The sequence below is a fragment of the Dermacentor albipictus genome, chromosome 3 (assembly GCF_038994185.2).
Source record: "Dermacentor albipictus isolate Rhodes 1998 colony chromosome 3, USDA_Dalb.pri_finalv2, whole genome shotgun sequence".
NCBI classification, from domain to species: Eukaryota; Metazoa; Arthropoda; class Arachnida; order Ixodida; family Ixodidae; genus Dermacentor; species Dermacentor albipictus.
Genome location: NC_091823.1, coordinates 62,314,348 through 62,333,861, shown reverse-complemented (window position 1 = coordinate 62,333,861; position 19,514 = coordinate 62,314,348). Strand labels below are relative to the sequence as shown.

Genomic DNA, 19,514 nt, shown 5'->3' with positions numbered 1-19,514 from the left:
TGGTGGTAGACTCCCCCCCCCCCCCCATTTTTTCTATACAAAATTATTTGACCACGTCATTTTCATTTATTTTTCTAATTTGGCAGCCTGCAATACTTCGGTGCAGCAGGCAGGGCTTAGTTTCCTATTTTAATTATTTTACTTTTACTAATTTTTATTGCCCAACACAACCCTTATGTCCTAGCGCCAGCGTACGGTCGCTGCCGTGGACCTTTGTATGCGTACAAGTCATATGGCAGAAGCCCCCACACGAGCTCCTTATGTGTACCGCCTGAGAGCGCTGATATATATACAACAAATCAAAATGTAGGATATGCCGTATATTGTAGGGAGATCGCTATGATTTGTCGATAAGAATTTGTTACTAGGGTAAATGTATGCGTAGCTCGAAGTCCTGCGAGAAAGCAGCTTCAGCTGTTCACGAGAGCACGGGCTTTCTGTTTCGGTGACCCTTTATAGGTTTTGATTTTTCTAAACTGACTTTAAAACAATGTACGTGCGCGGTATAGTTAATGCGTCATCGCAGTTCACCGCAGTATAGTCGCATTGCTGATACAATGTATCCGGAGGCTCGATAGCACCAGTTAAAATTGTAGTTGCACCCCATAAACCTAGTCGTACCTTGATGCACATTTCAGATTGATTTCGATGTGCCGCCATTGCTTAACAACAGCCAATATGAAATCCAGTTTTACAGTAACGACAGCGTATCGATGCGCATGCATCACAATACTTTTTTGCAAGTGTCAATGCTTTGCGAATGTTAATGCGTGTTGAGGAAGCCACGAAACAACATCCACACAGTTACCTGAAACAACTGCGGAGGTTGCGCCACGTATAGCTAATTCTGTGGCATTGCTATAGCTACATGGAAGGAAAGAGATTTCGATAGCCAAAAAAAAAAACCATAACCACACTACGAAGCATCCACAAATATCTTGTTCACTCACCAACGATGTCTCGTTTCCTTGAGTCTTCCACCCCTGCGGACAGAAAAAAGAAAGAACAAGAGACGCAACGTTATTATTGGGCAATGAGAAGCAGTTCATGTTTGCTGAACATGGCCCTGGCGGTCAAAGTCTTAGCTTTATTTTCTTGGTTTAAGGCGGTCTGTAGTACATCCGGGGCTAAGTGAACGTTCTACATGCGTGCGCCGCTGGCAGCGTCAATTCATTGGTAATGAGCGCCGGCGAGGCGCATCATTCACGAAGCGCACTTCAAAAGCATCGAACTTCTCACAAAGCTCCCCACAAGAAAGCGCTGGAACCGGAGGCAAACATGTCGCGTTCACGTCTTTAGGACTGCCTTCATTAGCAGCGATTAGTGCGGCTTAAGGAGTTCACTGACCGAAAAATTCGCCGCCAAGCACAAGGCGCTGTTGCTCTCTGCCAGTTTTTCAGCGCAGACCACACGGGCGCACGCCGCGTGCAGTTAATAATTAAAAATCTAATTAGTAAGCCGCAGCACTAGCACAACAGGAGCTAGGATAAGAAGTCTTCTGCATATGTATGAGGAGCTCTGTGCCATGACGGCAATTAAAATTTGGCTGAGAGCCCGGCCTGCACATTCGAAAGAGCAGCGCGCAAAAGCGTGAACACAGATCAAGGCCTAGAAAAAGTATAGTTAGCTTCGGATTCGAAGAAGCTTCTTGATTTTAAAAAAAAGGAGAAGAAAAAAAGCACTATATGCTGCGCCTAGGTCTAGATAGCGCCTGATTTCTTGGAACGCTGCCGAGATAGAACAATGAAAATGCAATAACAAAGTACGAAGCCCCTAGTCGGCTCCCCTTGAAGCTTCCGTAGTGCCATTAGCAGGGTTCATATCAAACGGGACTACGCATGTTGCCATCACCACTAATGCCTGCGGTTACAATATTTATTTTCGCCGTTTGTACGCTGGTAAGTTACAGTTGCAATTAACTAGTTATAACATCGGAATGCAAATCGCAAGGCATTACAGCGTGTGCGCTGTGTAATCTTCTTTTTTTTTAGTGGCACGAGCATCGAGTGACACACTTGTTTCTTGCGCATCGCTTCCGGTACTGTTACGACATCCAACCGGTGCCACCAGTATTACGAACATCCCACCGCTGCCACCAGTGTTACGACATCCCACCGCTGCCACCAGTGTTACGAACTTCCAACCGGTGCCACCAGTGTTACGAACTTGCACCGCTGCACCACGATAACGGCTTTGTGGTCCCGTAGCGCTCGTCACCCGTTTCGTGACAGAGCGTTGGTAGCGAAGACTCCGAGCCTGGCGTCGATGAGAATAACAAAAGGGACTTTATACATTATATACAGGTTATCATACAGGACATGAACGGATCGGCACTGGGGCCGAGAGCTCACACAAACGCGACTGTTCTCGCACGACGGCGTCCGGCGAAAACGCGTGACACATCTCACCCCAGTCGGGAGCGACCCTCTCTCCAGGTGGGGTCAGCGGATCCTGTTTTTCCAGGCGGCCTCTCGCTGCTTTTATAATCCCCGAGGCCCATTGTCACTCAAACGGCCCAATACAAAGTCAGCACACGACGGTCGTCCGAGGGGTCCAACCAGCGACCGCGCTGGCCACTCGGTTCAAAGTTCGCGCGCACGGTGACCTCCAGGCAAGGGAGGTGCGGCGCCGGGCCGTCGGGCACACGCGGACACGTCAAAACACGCTGCTCCGCCGAGGCTTCTCCCGCACGAGACGCAGCATCTTGACTTGTGGAGGGAGAATTATGGCGCTCGCAGGATAGATTCTGCATCTTGCAGATTCGGGATCCGGGCTTGTGGTAATGGCACAACAGTACTTTCCTGAGACGACCGGGGAAGAAATACAATATAAATCAGAAAAAAATAGAGAAGGAGTAGTACAGTACAGAATTCATGGGTTTCTTTATATATATGATATCATAGCATAAGTTTAGTTACAAGGTGAATTATTGAAGGGTCTGAAATAATTAGAATTAGTTATAAATCACTGATTACCGCACACCAAACCACAGTATTGTAGACTTTAGAGGCCCGCCACATGGAGCATGACTTTGGCGAAATTCCTGGAAACTCGGAAGTAGAAAACGGAGTAATGACGTCACTAACGGCATCACACATAAGAAGGTGGCATGATATTTAACCGGCTTATTAATGGAAAACAGCTGCCTCCGAGTACGGTTCGGGCTTTGAGTTTGGCTAAAGTTAAGCTAAAGAACACCAACGCCGAGGTGCGAGTGCCACTGAGAGACACCTAATTCAAAGATTATGGTGGCCTGCTATTTTTTTTTCTTCGTGGTTACTGGGGGTCAGGCATAATCAGTAAGCTTACATTAACGTAGCGTGAATTTTTAAGCAAGACAGACGAAAATCGAAATAGGCTCAAGGAGTGCTAAGTTCTGAGGAAAATGGTTTCTCCCAGAGCCGCATGCAAAAAAGAAAAACAAATAAATAAACAAGTAAAACTAAATAAGTTTAAAAAATGCTACCCATATTAATTCACCTGCTTTAGTTTGAATCGCTTATCGCGGTGATAGCGGTGAATCGGCTACGTGCTATCTAAAGACGAAGGGCATGCAGAAGAAGGTTGAATTAAGAGAATCGTTACGAAAGGCAGCGTCCAATTTTTTGGTTTGCGGAAGTTATATACAGCCGGTAAGCTTTTCTTACACACCCTGCCTGGCAGCAGAAAAAGGAAAGGCTACATTTTGTCCCATCTTTATGAGACCCGCACAGAGTATCAATCCTCATAATTGTACTGCATTGCTTTACTCTTTGCCAAGATTAAGATGAACAAAATGGAAATTGAAGTTGAGGAATCAGTGATGTGTTGCGGAACACAAAAACAGCAATTCCATTCGCGCACGCACGCACGCACACAAACACACACACACACACAGAGATATTGAAAGCCGTGACCTCCGAAGAATAACAGCAGAAAATTGCAAGCAAGGACAGCCAGGAAATAACTATACTTCCCGAGACGTACGGGCGGAAAGGTCGTTTCCTATGGAGTGTTGTGGACTCGGAACTGAGGCGAGAAAATCCAAGCGTTCCACAGTGTTACGAGGAGTTTCTCTGTCTACTTCCGCCACAGATAAGCGAGTTCGAGGCGCCGGAAGCACTCTACTTGTCTTCATCTTGAACAATACAAAGTTGTAGCATCGGCGCTGCGGAGGCGCCTTCTTCGAAAAAAAAAAACTATACACACGCCGTCATACACACGCAGTCATGTGCCTTGTTCTCGCACATACTGTAAACAAGAAAGTTGTCCCTCACGAAGTAGCTTGTTCTTCGGTGTGCTTCAAATCACAGTTTCTGGTTGCTCTGCGTCTTTGAAGAGAAGAATGCAAGCACGTGCGCGGAGCAGCATTATTCCCAGGTCGGAGCAACATGTCGCTTTTAATCCAAAGCGGCTGCTGCTGCATGAACAGAGATAGGTATATGATGGCGCACTGCCGACGTTGTCTCTACTATAATAACAGAAAGACGGGCGTGACGGATAGTAAAGATGCAATAGAATCGACCGAAGCGAGTCGTTGTTTTAGGCCGTACCGAAAGAGGTTTTGATGGCGAGGTCAACATAGGGAGAACATGAAGTGAATTTGGGGCAGCGTGCACGAACATTTAATAACGAAAAGAATAATTAATTTAAGAACGCGTTCTTAAATTCGTTATTATTTTCGTTATTAGATGTTCGTGCAAGCCGCCTCTGGACTGGTAGATAATTACTTTCCCCGTTGAGCACGCGTCGGCGAATGGGAAGTGCAGTAGGTTGGTTATAGCAATATGCAGAAACTCAACTTTGTATTTTTCTGGAAATATTTTCAGTCTAAGGTTATGCGTGTAAGCACGATATTCAAGGTATTACATGGTGAGCTCACTTGTACTGCGGTTCGGGCACGAAATTTAGCGACAGAAACCTGGACACCGTTTTCTTCGCCGCTATAACACTGTCGTTTTACTTTTACGGGGACAAGAAAGGGTGGGGGGAAGAAAAGAAGAGATGTGATATGTAGTTTTGAAAGAGCAACTTACCAATATTACTTTGATAGCATAACTCGGTCAAGGTCAAGAGTCTTAAAGACTCCTCTTATAACAGCGCCTTCAATTGCGCGATAATATTCTAAGGAAATGAAGTAAACAACTCGGCATCATCACGCGGCGTCAGATAAGTGACACAAGTGCAAACATACTCTGCGCCCGCAAGAACAGGCGCACTACATACAGAAGCACAGCTGGCTTACGTTCCACATCAGAGCTACAGCGGAGCCGCAGCCAAGCACAGACGCTTTTTCAAAGAGCACCCCTCCGTGTTTTTACTCGGGCACGCGCGTCCTTGTCGTAAACGGAGTTTCCCCCGTCTCCTGTCCACAACCACCGCGCACACGAACACCACGTTGGGAGAGAAGAAACTCACGCGGGGCCAGATACCACCTTCTCGCGGCTGCAGAAACAGCCAGAGACAAATAGAAATCGATAGCCGCTATCTGGGGAGGGACACTAATCGAAAAGAGAGATGCATGCACTGCACACAGCAAGTTAGGTATCAGAGAGGCGAGTATCAGAGAAGCGAGTAAAAAACGAAAATACGCCACAACGGCAAGCTATAACGCTAAGAAATAAAGGAAGGCCACCGGGGGACCGAAAAAAGAAAGGTTCGCTATCATTTCGACGTTTTCCCCTCGTTCTCATTATTTTCCACCCCGGCTTTCGCGGATTTTAAGCGAGGCGTAGCAGCGAAGCACACACGGGAATAAATGAGTCGTTCGCAACCGCGTCTCTCGCTCGGGCGCGTGCCATCCAGTAGCCGACTTTGCTCTCTCTCTCTCTCTCTCTCTCCATAGCGATCCCAGAGGTGAGCTAAAATGAAAGGACGAAAAAAATGAAAATATTCCGCAAAGGACAGCAAGCACAGAGCCGCGCGAAATCCCAGTAGAGGTTGAAAACTGGAACAAAGGGGAGGATGAAAGAACAGGCTGGGAGATACCTATAGAGAAAGGAAAGGGCGTCTGCACTACACGTGTACCATGTACTCGGCGTTCTGAGGTCTCCCTGTGTACATACATCTCCGAACGCACGAGCCGATTTCTTTTGCCGTAGGAAGAAGTGCCAGATGAAGAAAAAAAAGCAAATGAAGAAAAGAAGGAGAGTAGTCAGAACGCGAAGAATATCCAGACGCAAGTCAGTACACACTATACATACAAGAAGTACAGTGGCTATATAAAGGACGCCGTTGAGGATGCCGGAGCCATGGCTGCAGAAGCAGAAGATTGAGCGTCAAATTTTCCTCCAGAGTAACAACCCTATACGACGACGACGTCATCAGGTGTAAAGAGACAGAAAGAGAGAGAGAGAGAGAGATGAAAAAGCGAAAAATTCTTCAGTTCAATTCATCGTACAGCCTCGAAGCAATCGTATACGAGTATACGCGCAAGGAAAGCAGAAATAAAGAAAAAATCAACATAACGGAAAGATGAATGAAAAGATGGATGCGCGCAAAACTCCGGTGCGCTTGCCGACGCTACTTTTCTCGGCTTTTGTTTGTTCGTGCGGGAGGCGCAGGGGCTTCCCGGCATTGGCGAGGAGCTATCTATCTGGACGAACGCACGCACAGCAAGGCACCTATATTTACGCTGGCGAGGTCGGCGTCGAGCCAGAACGTATATCGGTTATGATGATGCGGCCGACGTCGACGCGGCAGCGACGACGGCCATCGGCGCGAGGAGATATTGTCTCTTTTGTTGCCCGTTCGCGCTTTCTGCAATATCGGCGAGGCGTGAGGCCTTTTTTTGTTGCACGGAGTCGTCGAATCTCCCGCCGACAAGAAGAAGCGCGCGGGTGGAAAACGGGCTGTTCGTTGTACACGCGCGCGCGCTCCTGCAGCGGGAGGGGGGGGGGGGGGGGGGGCGATGAACCCAGTCACGGCACGCCGGGCAACGCTGGCTTTATATTGAACACCGATGGAGATAAAACACTTTTCAGCGCAAAGAGTCACGCAAAAGCCGCGCGCGGCTGCCGACGACGGCGCGGTCAATGTATTGCCAAATGGATATCTTATTCCGGCCGAGAAAGAAGGAAACACTGGCGCGGTCCAGAGGTGTACGACGCTCATCAATTCTCTCCTTATCCCTCGCGGGTTTTCTTTCACTTCCCCCCCCCCCCCCACGCCTATCTTCTGTATACGTAGGTGTATACGCATTGCCAGACCGTGAGTCTGCGCTCTCCCCGCTTCCCTCCCCCCTTCCCACCTCCTCCGCGCTTTTCTTCTTTAGCTTTCAAAGGCTATTCGCGAGTTCGATCTGCGTGGAAGCTTCGCGCGTATCGCATAAGAAACACAAGAGGTTCATTTCCCGCCTTTGTTCCGCTTTTTCACCCCCGATGCTCAAGTCGTGAGCTAGCGCCTTGCAACTTCCCGCGTCTGGCGCTTTCGACGCCGGCCCGCGTCCCCGCACGTCAAAGAAAGCGATGTGGTCGGCGCTGCGAGGGAGCGCATAAGCTCTCGCAGTTGATACGGCATGCCGCGGACGCGCACCTTGAAATTCAGAGACGTGATCCGCGGGAGAAGCGGGTACGTGTTTGCGTGCAGATGCAGTGTAAGTGGAGGCGGTGGCAGGAAACAGGAAACACGGAGAAAGCGTATAGGACGCGCATCACGCTGCGGAGGCTGCAGGCGCTTAGTACACTATAGTATATATGGCTTTACACGCAAGATGAAAAGCGCTCGCACCACTCCTGCAGCGACGGCTCGCTCCTCCGAGCTGCTGCACTCCGGTATGTACGGTCGGAGTGCGGAGAGCTCGCAGCCGCTGACAAAGAACCCCCTGAATAAATCATGAACGATCGCTCTGCTGCCGGCCCGTATTATTCTCTCCGGCTTCTCTCAAATACCGGCTCTGCGGAGTGAGCGCGCGAGCGAACGTTTTCCGGGCGCAAACCGCGCGAGCTGGACACATCCATCACGCCTAATTCGCTTTGATCGCGCGTCCCTTTTTCGTGTCCTTCTTCATCGTCATCTTCTTCTTGCTCTCGGAAGCAGTTTCAGCTATACCTCTGTCGGGCGATGCACTCTCTTTTCGACTGCCAAATTTGAGACGCGTTTCGCTCCACATACGCGAAAAGCGCGCACTGCGCGATTGCCGCCTGACGATGTACACCAAACCGCGACCGAGCGTGCCTTGGCGGTATACCTATATGTGAGGAGAGCCTGATGCGAAATTTATGCACGGGCGTGCTGGGATGCTCGAGAATGATGGCCCCTTCGCGCCAATTAACGTTCCAACCTGGCACCGTTATTCGCCACGCGAGAACGGTGCTTCTGAAAGCGACTGCCTTCGACGACATCGAAAGCGAGCGACACGTTATACCAAGGCTGCGATGATCTGTCAATTACAGGTACTTCGTTAAGCCTTTACACTGTATACTATACTTCGTGCCACATCTGCTGTGAGTATATAAAAATATATCAAAGGGAAACAGAGTAACGCAGTCCAAGGACGCTTCAGCCACTCGAGAGCTCAACTATACGGCGTGTCACCGGGGCCTGTCACACGAGGAATTGCGAGGCATTCATCTTTATTTTTTAATACTTTGTCCATAAGATGACGAGGTTGCTCAGATCACTCGTTCGTAGACATGAAGGTACCTAAGCAATTCTTATGATTTGTAGATGCGAGAGCATTACTTTTCTCCGAGTGTGTTGCATGTCGCCAAGTTTAGTGTTGTGGCGAAACTTTGCTAAATCTAGCTTATAGATTCCCTAGATTCCCGCCGCAGATCGCTGGGCTCGCTGCGCAGCCGCTCGCTCTAATTTTCGCGTTGTCGGGGGCTTGGGTGGTGAACGTTGTTTCGCTGCAGCAGCTCGCTTCGCACGTTTCGCAGCGTTGCGATGGTATTGTAAATCGTCGGCAGCGAACTGGCACCTCCTGTCACGCTTTGCGCTGTCGCCTGATGATGTTTAAGCGAGCGATTCAAACCCGGACGATGAGAACTCCAGAGCGCCGACAGTGGCGCCACTTCTATCATACGCCATCGGGTGAATGACCTGCCAGGCAGAGCCCAACCGCGGGCACAGCCTCGAAGATATTCAACCCTGCCGCCTGTTGCAACCGTGGCGTAAGGCAACGGAGGCGCAATGCAACGGTATCGCGATGCAACGGTGGCGCAGTGGTTAGCGCGCTCAGCTACGGAGTGGTATCAGGGACGGCGATGCAGAAAATCATATCCTCACTGTGGCCACTTGTCTCTTTCTTTCTATTTTTTTTTGGTTAGGTGAAGATCACGTACATAATTTGTGGACCGCTTTTCTGCCACAGCTTTCTGACGATGGTGAGTTCACACAATGAGCCAAGTAATGTTTTCGTATTAAAAACCCGCAAATGTCAATTCTCATATTCAATGCACTTGAGAGTGAGAATCGACGCAAGAGCGAAATCTCACAAAGCACTGAAGCGAAGAAAAAGGCGAACACGATGCCGCAAAGGCTTCCTTCGCAGAACTTGAGGCATGTCTGTCCGCTTTATAAGCAAACGCAGTTCTGTTTGATATATGTGAATGGTGAACGACCATAGCATCAGGCACGTGTCCAAATTACACAGGGGTGTCATTTGGACTTCTCTATAGAGAGGGAACAGGGGCGGTGCCTGAAACAGCCAATGCCAGTAAATCGCGCGAACTAAGCTTCTCGGCCGCACCCTGTACAGACAACGTACACGTTTACCCTGTTTTCAAATGCATGCGTGCGTATGCCCATCGGGAACGGACCACGTCTGACTTATCTGACTTACCGAGGCGGTTATTTGGCGAGACAAAGGTACCGCAGCGTACACTTGCACTGATTAAAGGGCCCTCATCTATACCGTGACAGGTCCATGCGGTGCAGGAGCGGGCAATAAAAGCTACGACCGATCCCTTCGGATGGCGAGACGGACAGGAAAGAGAATGGTTACATTAAAACGGGGGAAAAAAATAAATCGAGAATGACACCTTCCCTCCGTCGGCGATGCGGAGAAGGCGCGCCGCACGCCCAGTCAGCGCGACTCCGATGCGGATGGCGCGGTTCGGAGAAATTATAATTCGATTTAGTTCCAGACGACTGGGGAGCGCGTTACATCTCGCGAACGACCAGCGTTGCAGGAGCTGACACGTCGTCCCCACTCCCCGCTCGCGCCCTCCCCCTCCCCCCCCCCATCCACCCACGTCTTCCTTCTTTGGAGTCGATGTGAGCGTGCGATTCCATTGCGAGGGCGCAGATCATTGTAATGGTGGCGAGAACAATGCAATACTGGAGCGGCGGTCTGCACACGCGCCGGCTTATCCGAAGTGCTGGCCGTGCCTGGAACGCGAGCCGGTATTTCTTACGTAACGGCGTAGCGAGGGCGTCGAAAGACACCACCGCGCTGTGGGTGGCATTTTCGGTTGAGGTGGAAGTGTCGGTTTCCGGGCAGTTTCGGTTTTAGGTGTGAGTTGACCGTTTCCGCTACTCGGAACTAGCCTGTTCTCAGACAACCAGGTCCTATCACATTCACTCTTATTGTCTTTAGAAAAAGCTGGAAGAATTGATATCTACACTCCGCTGCCTTTGCGGTTTCTGTTGCGATATGTTCAGCCTCACAACGTTTATGCCTTTTTCGCAAGCGTGCAACACCAAAATTTTCTTTGACGCCACTACCGTGTCAAGCACTGCCTCTCCGTTGCAATTTTATAGCGTACATCCCTGCGCTGTCAAGGCGTGGCTGAATTGTTCATCAAAAAAAAAAGGAAAAAAAGAAGAAACAAAGAAAGCGAGAGATCTGGCTGGTCTTCAGTTCCGGGGCAGAGATGGCGGGGAAACTGGAAGTTAACGCGCTGGGCGAGGGGTTGAACGGAAGGACTCGTTTGTAGCTCGTTTCCAAATAGGCCGTAGGTGGCAGGTCTGCCATGGCTGTTTCCGCAGGGCACACGCCGTATATTCGCCGCGCCGCGTAGTTACATCTCCGCTGCGGTGCCCGCATTCAATCCATTTCGTACGAACGCGCCACCTCGTGCGAAGGGAGGACGAAGTGTGCTGCAGGGCAGCATCGAACAGCCCAGACCGGAGCAGACAGATACGCAAAGGCGCCAGAGACGTGAAGCCCCGAAATGAGATGTGCGATACGGCAGGAGAGGGCGCTGAGAGAGGGAGAGAGAGAGCGGTGGGTCAAACAAATGAGTCCAAATGGCTGCCGGGTACACGTGGCGGAGCGCAATTACGTAAGTGCCGCGTGCTAGCGCCAGTTCGCGGGATTGTTTCAGAGGCGAGGCATTCTCTCGCTCCCTCCTCGCAGATGAACACTGTTTTGAAACGCATTATAGTGCCACCGCTAGGCCGGGTGATGTCGTTTTGAAGGCGCCACTGGCGAAAATCGGCCGGGAGAACCAGTTGGGCCTACGGCTCTGTAGGAAAGTGGAGGCGAGCGTAGACGGCGATAAATATAGCCCCTAATGACTACCTTGCACGTTAAGGAAAAAAAGAAGTGTATTTATCGCGTTCGCACACGTTCAATTCGAAGAGGCAGTAGTAGTAGTAGTAGTAGTAGTAGTAGTAGTAGGCGTAGTAGTTCATGAGCTGGTCTACTGGTCTAAAAAAAATTCACTAATTAACTTATGGGTCATATAGCAATTTGCAAGTTCTAGCCTTGGCGTTCACAAGGCCGATTCACTTGGAACCAATTCTCAGGATTGCATCAGTTTCGAGATATCAATTTCCGAACTTTGCGGAGAAATGCATTGGCGTTTCAGTTACTTTTGTGTTTGAATGTCTAAAACGACATTTTGTTAATAAAGTAACTGGAACGCCAATGCATTTATGCGCAAAGTTCGGGAATTGACATCTCGAAACTGGTGCCACCCTCAGAATTGGTTCCAGGCGGACCAGCTTTGCGAACATCACGGCTAGAATTTGTAAATTGCAGTACGGGTCATAAGGTAATTAGATTAAAGTAAATTAGAGAATATTTTGTTAATTAGTCCATTAGGCATTTCAATTTTCCATGCATGTCCGCCGCTTCGAACAGACCCTCTCATGAAGAAGAATTGTGCTACCTGCCACAGGCAACCTTTAAGAATTTTTGAAATTGTTCGCTGAAACATCCTGTATTTGACGCAATAGTTCCTCGGAAACCCGCAAGGTGGAGAGAAGTAATTAATAAAGGGAAAATGAGACATCTACCCGAACGTAGCTAAGTGATATAAAGGAAACCCATACGGGTTCCTCGCAGGAAAATCTTCGCAGTAGAAGAAAAATTCGTCCTGGTCCGTTCTTGAAGAAAAATTTGTCCTTCTGAATGGTTGATAAATTTGACTTCACCTGACATCTGCTAGCCGCCTGGTTAGCTTAGATGGTAGAGCGGCTGCCCCAGAATTCAAGGCGGTGGTACCGGGTTCGAGTTCCGGACCATGACGAATTTTTCTTCAACTGCGAACATTTTCTTTCAAGAAACCCGAATGGGTTTCCTTTGTGGCACTTAGCTACGCTTGGGTGGATGTCTCATTTTCCCTTTATTAAACACCCTGTATGTACGAAGGGGTTTCTTCAGTTAAGTTAGTAAGGCCTTTATTATAGTCATAAAGATGATGAGGTTGAACATGCCGTGAACACAGCCTACCTTATTTCTTTTTCGACGTCAGGAATTTAGGCTTCTGTACAAAGATATAGATACAGTAACACCTAAACGAAACAAATAAACAAACAGAGCTGCCACACGCGCCTGCTCGTCGATGCACCCTCACTTCCGCCGCATGCGTAGCTCGCGCTCTCGGCTAACTAGGTTTCTCGACGTCTGGTCAAACAAGGGCGGTCTGGCTATGTTTACCCAGGAGATTGAGCCAGAAGTGGCGCGCTCAATTTCACGAAAACTAAAAGTGTAAAACCGGATCAAGGATAACAGCGTGGACATCTGAGACACATAGAATAAGAAAAAAGGAAAGAAAGCTTACAGGCTGCACATTGAAACAATGGGGTCGGACGACGGATCATGACGCGACAGTGTTACACGCAGCCCGTGTACTCAGACAATAGTAAAAAAGAAGCGAAGAAAAGAACAGGTAAAGGGGGTTAAAATGAAGAAAGAAAGACTAAGTGGGTTTAGAAACTGTGGCACCAAGTCACTGGAAAGTGAGGCGAAGACAAAAAGGAGCACAGGCAGAGCAAACAGCGACGACGATACGCTTCCCTGCGGCTCCCGGCTGAAAGTGAAAGGCGACGTCCTCGGAGTTGCCTGCGCGTACGTGCGCCTCCGTGCAGCCGCACAGCGGGCGGAGGGAGACGCGCGAGGTCAACTCGGTAACGTTGTGTAAGCAGCGGCGGACGAGTCCTCGCGTACTCTCAAAAGCCGAGGGCTTCGCGCGTAGGGTCATCCCGCTCGCCCTCGCTCTCACACCTTCCGGGGTCGGCGCGGAGTGCAGAAACAAGGTCAGGACAGCCGACTCGGGCAGCGCGAAGGAAGAGAAAGAAACGAGCGGATACCAGAACAAAGGTCGTGCGCAAACACGGCGCGCCGGTCCGCGCGTTGGCGGTAGCGGCTCGCGGAGGCGTCGGCGGCAGCTGCGGAGCCAGCGCGCGCTCGGAAGGAACGTGTCCGCCAAGCTGACTTCACAGTAGCGGCAACGGAAGGTAGTGTGAAAAGAAAGAGGCCTTTGATCCTCGCCGCTGTTATGGGATCTGCCTCGGAAAGAGGGCGAAAGTGTTCGCAAGAGAACAAGGCAAAAGAAAGAAAGAAAGAAAGAAAGAAAGAAAGAAAGAAAGAAAGAAAGAAAGAAAGAAAGAAAACTGCCACCATGGCACGACTAGGTAAACTGGTCAGCAGCTGCTGAGAGGCAAGCGAGAGTGGCCGTAGCGCGTGGAGATGAGATTTCGTCCTCTGCGCGAGCGCGTACTTGCGAACCGCGTTGCGGTAATTTCGTAATGAGGGCCACGGCTCTTGCGCCGCGAAGCGCGCGCATGGCAGCAAAAGAAAACCCTGCGCGCGCGCGTGTTCAGCGCTTTGTCGCTAATCAGCGAGCCGTCCCGCAAGCTCGAAGCTGTCGAGCCTGTTTGTCTCGGTTCCGGCCAGTTAGTTCTCTCCTAGCAAACCGTCTTCGTCTGTCACTTTCTCTCTCTCCCTGTCCTTGTTTTTTTGTTCTTGTTCTTGTTCTCGCACCATTACGCCACGCGCTCCACACCTCTTTCCTGGATCACTGCTGGAGACTCGCGCCGAATTACGCGCCCGCGAGTCCGAGAATAGTATACGCTCCCCGGTTCTGACGTTCTCGCTGCCTAGGCTCTTTCCCGTGGGAGACAAAAGGCGTGTGTCCTCTGCAGCCGCCGCTGCTCCTACTCTACTGAACAGACGCATCGTGGCGTGCCTGCTAGTCCCTTCATTCTTCGTTTTCCTCCTACACCTCCCCCCTTCGTCGCTGCGTTCACTCACCGCTGGAAATATGCCTCCTTTGTTTTCTCGCAGACGACACACAGCCCGCGCGCGTGCTCGTCGATTGGGGTCATTACGAGCTCTGCATTGACCCGGTGAGCCCGTGAGGATCCCCTATTCTGGTTTCTCGTTGACGAGGAAATGACGACGAGCGGCGCGTCAGATCAATCATCCCGAGCGAGCCTTCTAGACAGCCACGTTTCACGCTATCCTATCCCAGCACGCCGTCGTTAGCCGCCGACGCGCGTTCCCGCGCCGTCAAGCAATGCACGGTCCGCGTTTTCACAGAGTCTTCGAAGTGTGCCATTTACAGCGGGAGCGCCGTGTCACTCGCGTCGCAGCCGGGGAATGTGACCGTCTATCACGCCAATGCGCTGCAAAGCCGCAGAGACGCGAGAACGTCCCTACATCCCCCTTTGTAGCGAAGGTATTCCATGAATAATTGTTTAGCGCTATACAACGGACACAAGAAAGGCGACAGGATCGTATTCGTGGATTCGCTAAATAAGTATTCATAGATCCGCACCAACTAGCCCGCCTACGCATTGTGCTGAAGGTATTCCGTGAATACTTGTTTAGCGCTATACAACGGACATAAGAAAGGCGACAGGATCGTATTCGCGAATTCGCTAAACAAGTATTCATGGATCCGCACGAACTGTAGATATAAGTTGCTTCAAATATGCAGCGCTGAATTTTGAAACATGCATCTAAGTATAGACAGAGTCTCCCCCTCTTAAGACGAAAGACCTAATCAGTACGTAAGTCCGCATAACTACAGCATTTCTTCTTTTTCATCGGGTGAATGTTCGTTGAAGGGCGCTCAATATGTTGACATCTATTAACGAAAGATTTAGCCTGCTGGCATTCACGCGAAATATCAGTTGCTATTGGATGCTAACGAATACCACTGAAGCATTTTCCGTTGGAAGAACGTGGAAAGAAAGTGGAAGAACGTGTCCATTCGTGGCTTTATTGGGCAACGTCATTACTATCGCTCGTGCTTATCGCTCTTCTATGATTCCCTCAGTATTGGCCATTCGTGTCATAGGTGCAGTACAAGGTGCGATTTTTTTGACGCGCTCAGCTAACGAGACCGTCTAATCAGAAAGTTTCAAGTGGACGCGGGCGGCTTGGGGGACAAGAACAGAACCGCGCCATGAGTGGCCGCAAAGGAGTGCTCAAGACACGCGGAAGATTAAGCGGCTGGCCAGGGCCAGCGATAACCCTCACCCTGCTGCACCGACCGCGAGAAACGGTGGGCCACCGCTACACATTACAGACAGAAACGAAGCGGAAAGAGCCCGCTGCAACATATTGGGGCCCATTAATCTCGCCGCTGCGGCCCTCGCCCGGCTTGTCCGGACGCGCGACTGCGTGCAGCCACGTCAGGCCTAGTCAAGTCAAGCAACGAAACGGCTCTTTTCTCGACACGTTCGCGTAGCAGCGGCATCCTTGGCGTTCTCGTTAAACACGGAGTTTGCGGCTGACACCATATATAGAGGCCGCAAGAACAGACCACGGAACGCGGGCGGGACTGCCGCGCAGAGTTTCCGCTTGGACATATTTAGCTGCAGGAAACTGGGGCGCAGGGGGCACCCCGTTGCTGACCTTGAATGAAGGATGTTACTTTAGCAGCAGGATGTACGAGGCCGAACCAATGGTTGAGCTGGAGTATATATAGGGTCTGCTGAACATCACATTTGCCCTCCTTCCCTCACCTCACTTCGCTTATTGCCTAGTCATGCTACCAGAGTGGAATGGCGTTATTAGAATATACAAAAACACTGCCTTGGGCGTTTTCTGCTCTAAACAGCAAGAGGTACACTTTTCCTTCGCTCTTTAATTTGTGTATTGAGTTTCGCAAAAACGATCAGTACAATAGTGCTCTTTCGATGTCTTCGAACGTTACTCTTACGATTCCCCCCGGTTCCTCTTGCACTATTCAAAGCAGCCGTGAACTTCGACACTGGGAACATAGTCCTGACTTAGTTTTGCGCAATGCGCAGCGGCAAGATGCGCCGTGACAGCAATACGCGAATATGTGTTATATAACTGTAATTAAGCATGTAGCCGACCTACTTCCTTTCATCGCAAGACTCATAACTCTTGCTGAATCAGATTTTGCTCTTTCAGTTTTCTTTACAGTCGTGGTAGAACGAACGCACCATATCAGTACATGGTTCTCGGCGTGGAGATAAAAAAAAAAATACTTTTTTTGCAGAGTCATCCGGAAACTTGGCGTCTCGCGGTTGTTCACCATACGTAGTTTTCTTGCGGACGCCCAAGCAAAACCGGTGCGGGCGCTGTCAGAGGTATGCGCCAGCCAGGGGCGCACACCTCTCAGCTTGCCTTGTTTTTCCGCGTCGTCTCAATCTCTCGCGGGAACCTGGAAACTCACGAAGCACGGCGTGGTTCAACAAAACAAGACCTCCTCAATTCGTTCCTTGCTTTCGCGTTCCTCCTGGACGCACACGCCGTGCGATTGGATTTTGAATGGATCTCGAGACGCCTTATGGCGGAGACGTGGCGGCGATCGAAACGGCCAAGGAAACGAGTGAAGTGTGCGAACGAGACTGAAAAAAAAAATCTTAAAAATCCATTCGAATCGCGCGCAGCAGAAATGAAAGAGAGAAAGCAAGGTATACGTAATTCTAAAAAGAACTCGCTTCTTCGTGTACATGCCACGACGCTCACGCACTCTTTATCGATTGCATTTCTTGTTCTTTACCGTTCTCCTCGGACTGTTATGGTTGTGTGCTCAACGCAATCGACCTCGTCGTATACAGCATCGATCAAACGTTCACTCCAACCGTTGATTACGGCTTCGTTTTCTTTTTCTTTACTTACTTGCTGAGTTTACGCTTGACTCATTTCACGGTGAACTCGAAAAGCTCGCGCTGGGACGCGCCGCCGCCTGGGGCTTCTTAGAAAAGGGGAAAAAAATCGATGCAACTTATCGGCTCTGCGAAGGTGAGAGGCAGAGGAAACAGACGTGCATACAGAACCTAAAAAGCAGCGGTGACTTCCGTTCTTTTTATTCTTCGTTTTCTTCTTCTGTCTCGAGCCGAGAGAAATTCCGCGAACTGCTCTCACCTATAGGCACAGCTGGCTGGTTGCAGATTACTTCCCCACGCGGGAATTGTATAGATCGCGCGGCGGAAAACAATAGGTTATGTGCTGCCGAGAGTCTCGATCAATGAGAGTCGATTTGCAGGGAGATTCCGCCGCAGGGCCGCGCGCAGTTTGTGTAAAGACTGACGTGACGAGTACGAGTCTCTGTCTCCAGAGAATCGAGCTACAGGCGCGGTACAGGCAGTAAAATACAAGCTAACCTAAGTCAAAGGAAGCCTTATGAACTATTGGGCAGCTAAAGAAGTGTAAGCGAAGGTTACAGCTTCTTCTCATTGTTTGTCTCGACGAACGTAAGTAGAAGAAAAGAAAACTGTGTCAAGAGGCCCCTGAGCTCCCTTCTTTAGTCAATTGTTTATCTCACACTCTCATTGAATGTCAGAGGAGAGGCCGTTTCATAATAGCTGGAGAAGCGCTCAGATCTCCTTGACAAAGGCAGGCCAGTAGTACAAGATGTGAGAATGCCTTAACCTACCTGAAAAAAAAAAAAGCATGACAGAGATGCTATAAATGCGTGCATGGCACAACGTTTTTAACTTAATTTTCCTTGCCCGATACTCACTGTCGAAAGACTTGTAATTTACGATATACTTATGCGAATAATTTCTATAGAAGAAACGGCATTGTTGCAGAACGCATCTTCGATTCTCTAGAAGCTCGCTTCGAGATAGAAGATTCTAGAAACACACAGACAAACAAACAAACAAACAAACAAGAAAGAAAGAAAATAAGTTTGTTTCACGATTCGGCTTGCGTTCTAACGGGAAGCCTGAATGAGACGCAATGGACTCGTCGCCTCTCCCTTCTTCAAGAAGGATGCGGCAGTGATGACAGCTTACAGCGAAAACCTCTTCTGAGTTACGGTGATCGCGTCGTATAGAAGCGCTGACAAATCCGCTCTCATCCGCTTGTCACGCGCTTCAGAGAGCTGTATAAGGGCAGAGATATATCGAATTAGCGGGACAGCGAACGACGACCCATTGTTGCCCGCCGACGTTTGTGACGTATTATGCCTCTAATGGTACTCACGGGGACGTCAGGGAAACACGGCAAAGAACAACGGAAAGGAGAGAGAGAGAGCCGAGCCTTGTGTGTACGTCACAATAGAATTCAGGACAGTACGAAAGAACAAAGAAGTAACCGAGGGATGACGGAAAGCTACAGCAAAGGCAGGAACCGGCGGGGTAGTGAAGAAAAGGAAGGGAGAAGGAAGAGAGGGTGGTTGGGGGAAGGGTGAAAGAAGCGCTAGATGGACGGACAGCGCGGAGCAGACGAGGACACCACCTCCGGGCCGCTGCTGGAGCAGGAGCGGGAGATTTGTTGCCGTGCGAATGCCCCGGCACATTATTGATCCAATTTGGAGGAACACACTGAACGACGACAGGGCCGTTCGATCACGCGCTCTGCGTTCGGCCCGACCGGCCGGCCGGTCGGAGTCGGGGGTGAAAGGCCACTGGAACTGCGGCGGGCCTTGCTCTTCCGCTCCCCCGCCTCACGCCCCCCATTTTACAGCCCCCTGTTCGCTTCAACCCCCTACTTCCCACCTCCCTTTTGCTGCACACAGGCGTTCCATCGCTACTACGAGATATATGTGCCTGCCACACGTCGCACTCGAATAACTGACGCCTTCCTTTCCACCAGACCGCAAGACTCCATGGCTGGTACATAGACGAGCCCACAGATTTCGCAACCGCCGATCCTCACCTAACGGGAGGGTATACAATTTCGTCGCGAAGCCCGCATCGTTTTCTATGCAGCCACTTGGCGCATGCGACGAGCTCTCTCGCTGGCACGTATTAGACATGCTTCGTCATGCACTTTAACGCGCTACTAGTCGGATTCTATCTTCAAGTACTATGTAGCCAGGAAGCTCGCACATCCTTCTTTTATTTTTTTTTTGTTCGAGCCATATTTCAAATGAAACTGTCGTCTTACGGCACCATCTAGTACCATTATAGGTGTTTAGTAATACGTTTTT

At 50.0% G+C, this 19,514-nt stretch overlaps 1 protein-coding gene across 3 annotated transcripts in view; it reads right to left on the bottom strand.

The window, feature by feature from the left end:
* LOC135898782 (uncharacterized) overlaps nt 1-19,514 on the bottom strand; it is a 343,693-nt gene that overhangs the window by 220,228 nt on the left and 103,951 nt on the right. For all 3 annotated transcript variants that reach the window (XM_065427942.1, XM_065427941.1, XM_065427943.1), the window contains exon 2: nt 951-983. The gene's annotated coding sequence lies outside the window, so the exon portion shown is untranslated. The remainder of the gene's footprint in view (nt 1-950; nt 984-19,514) is intronic.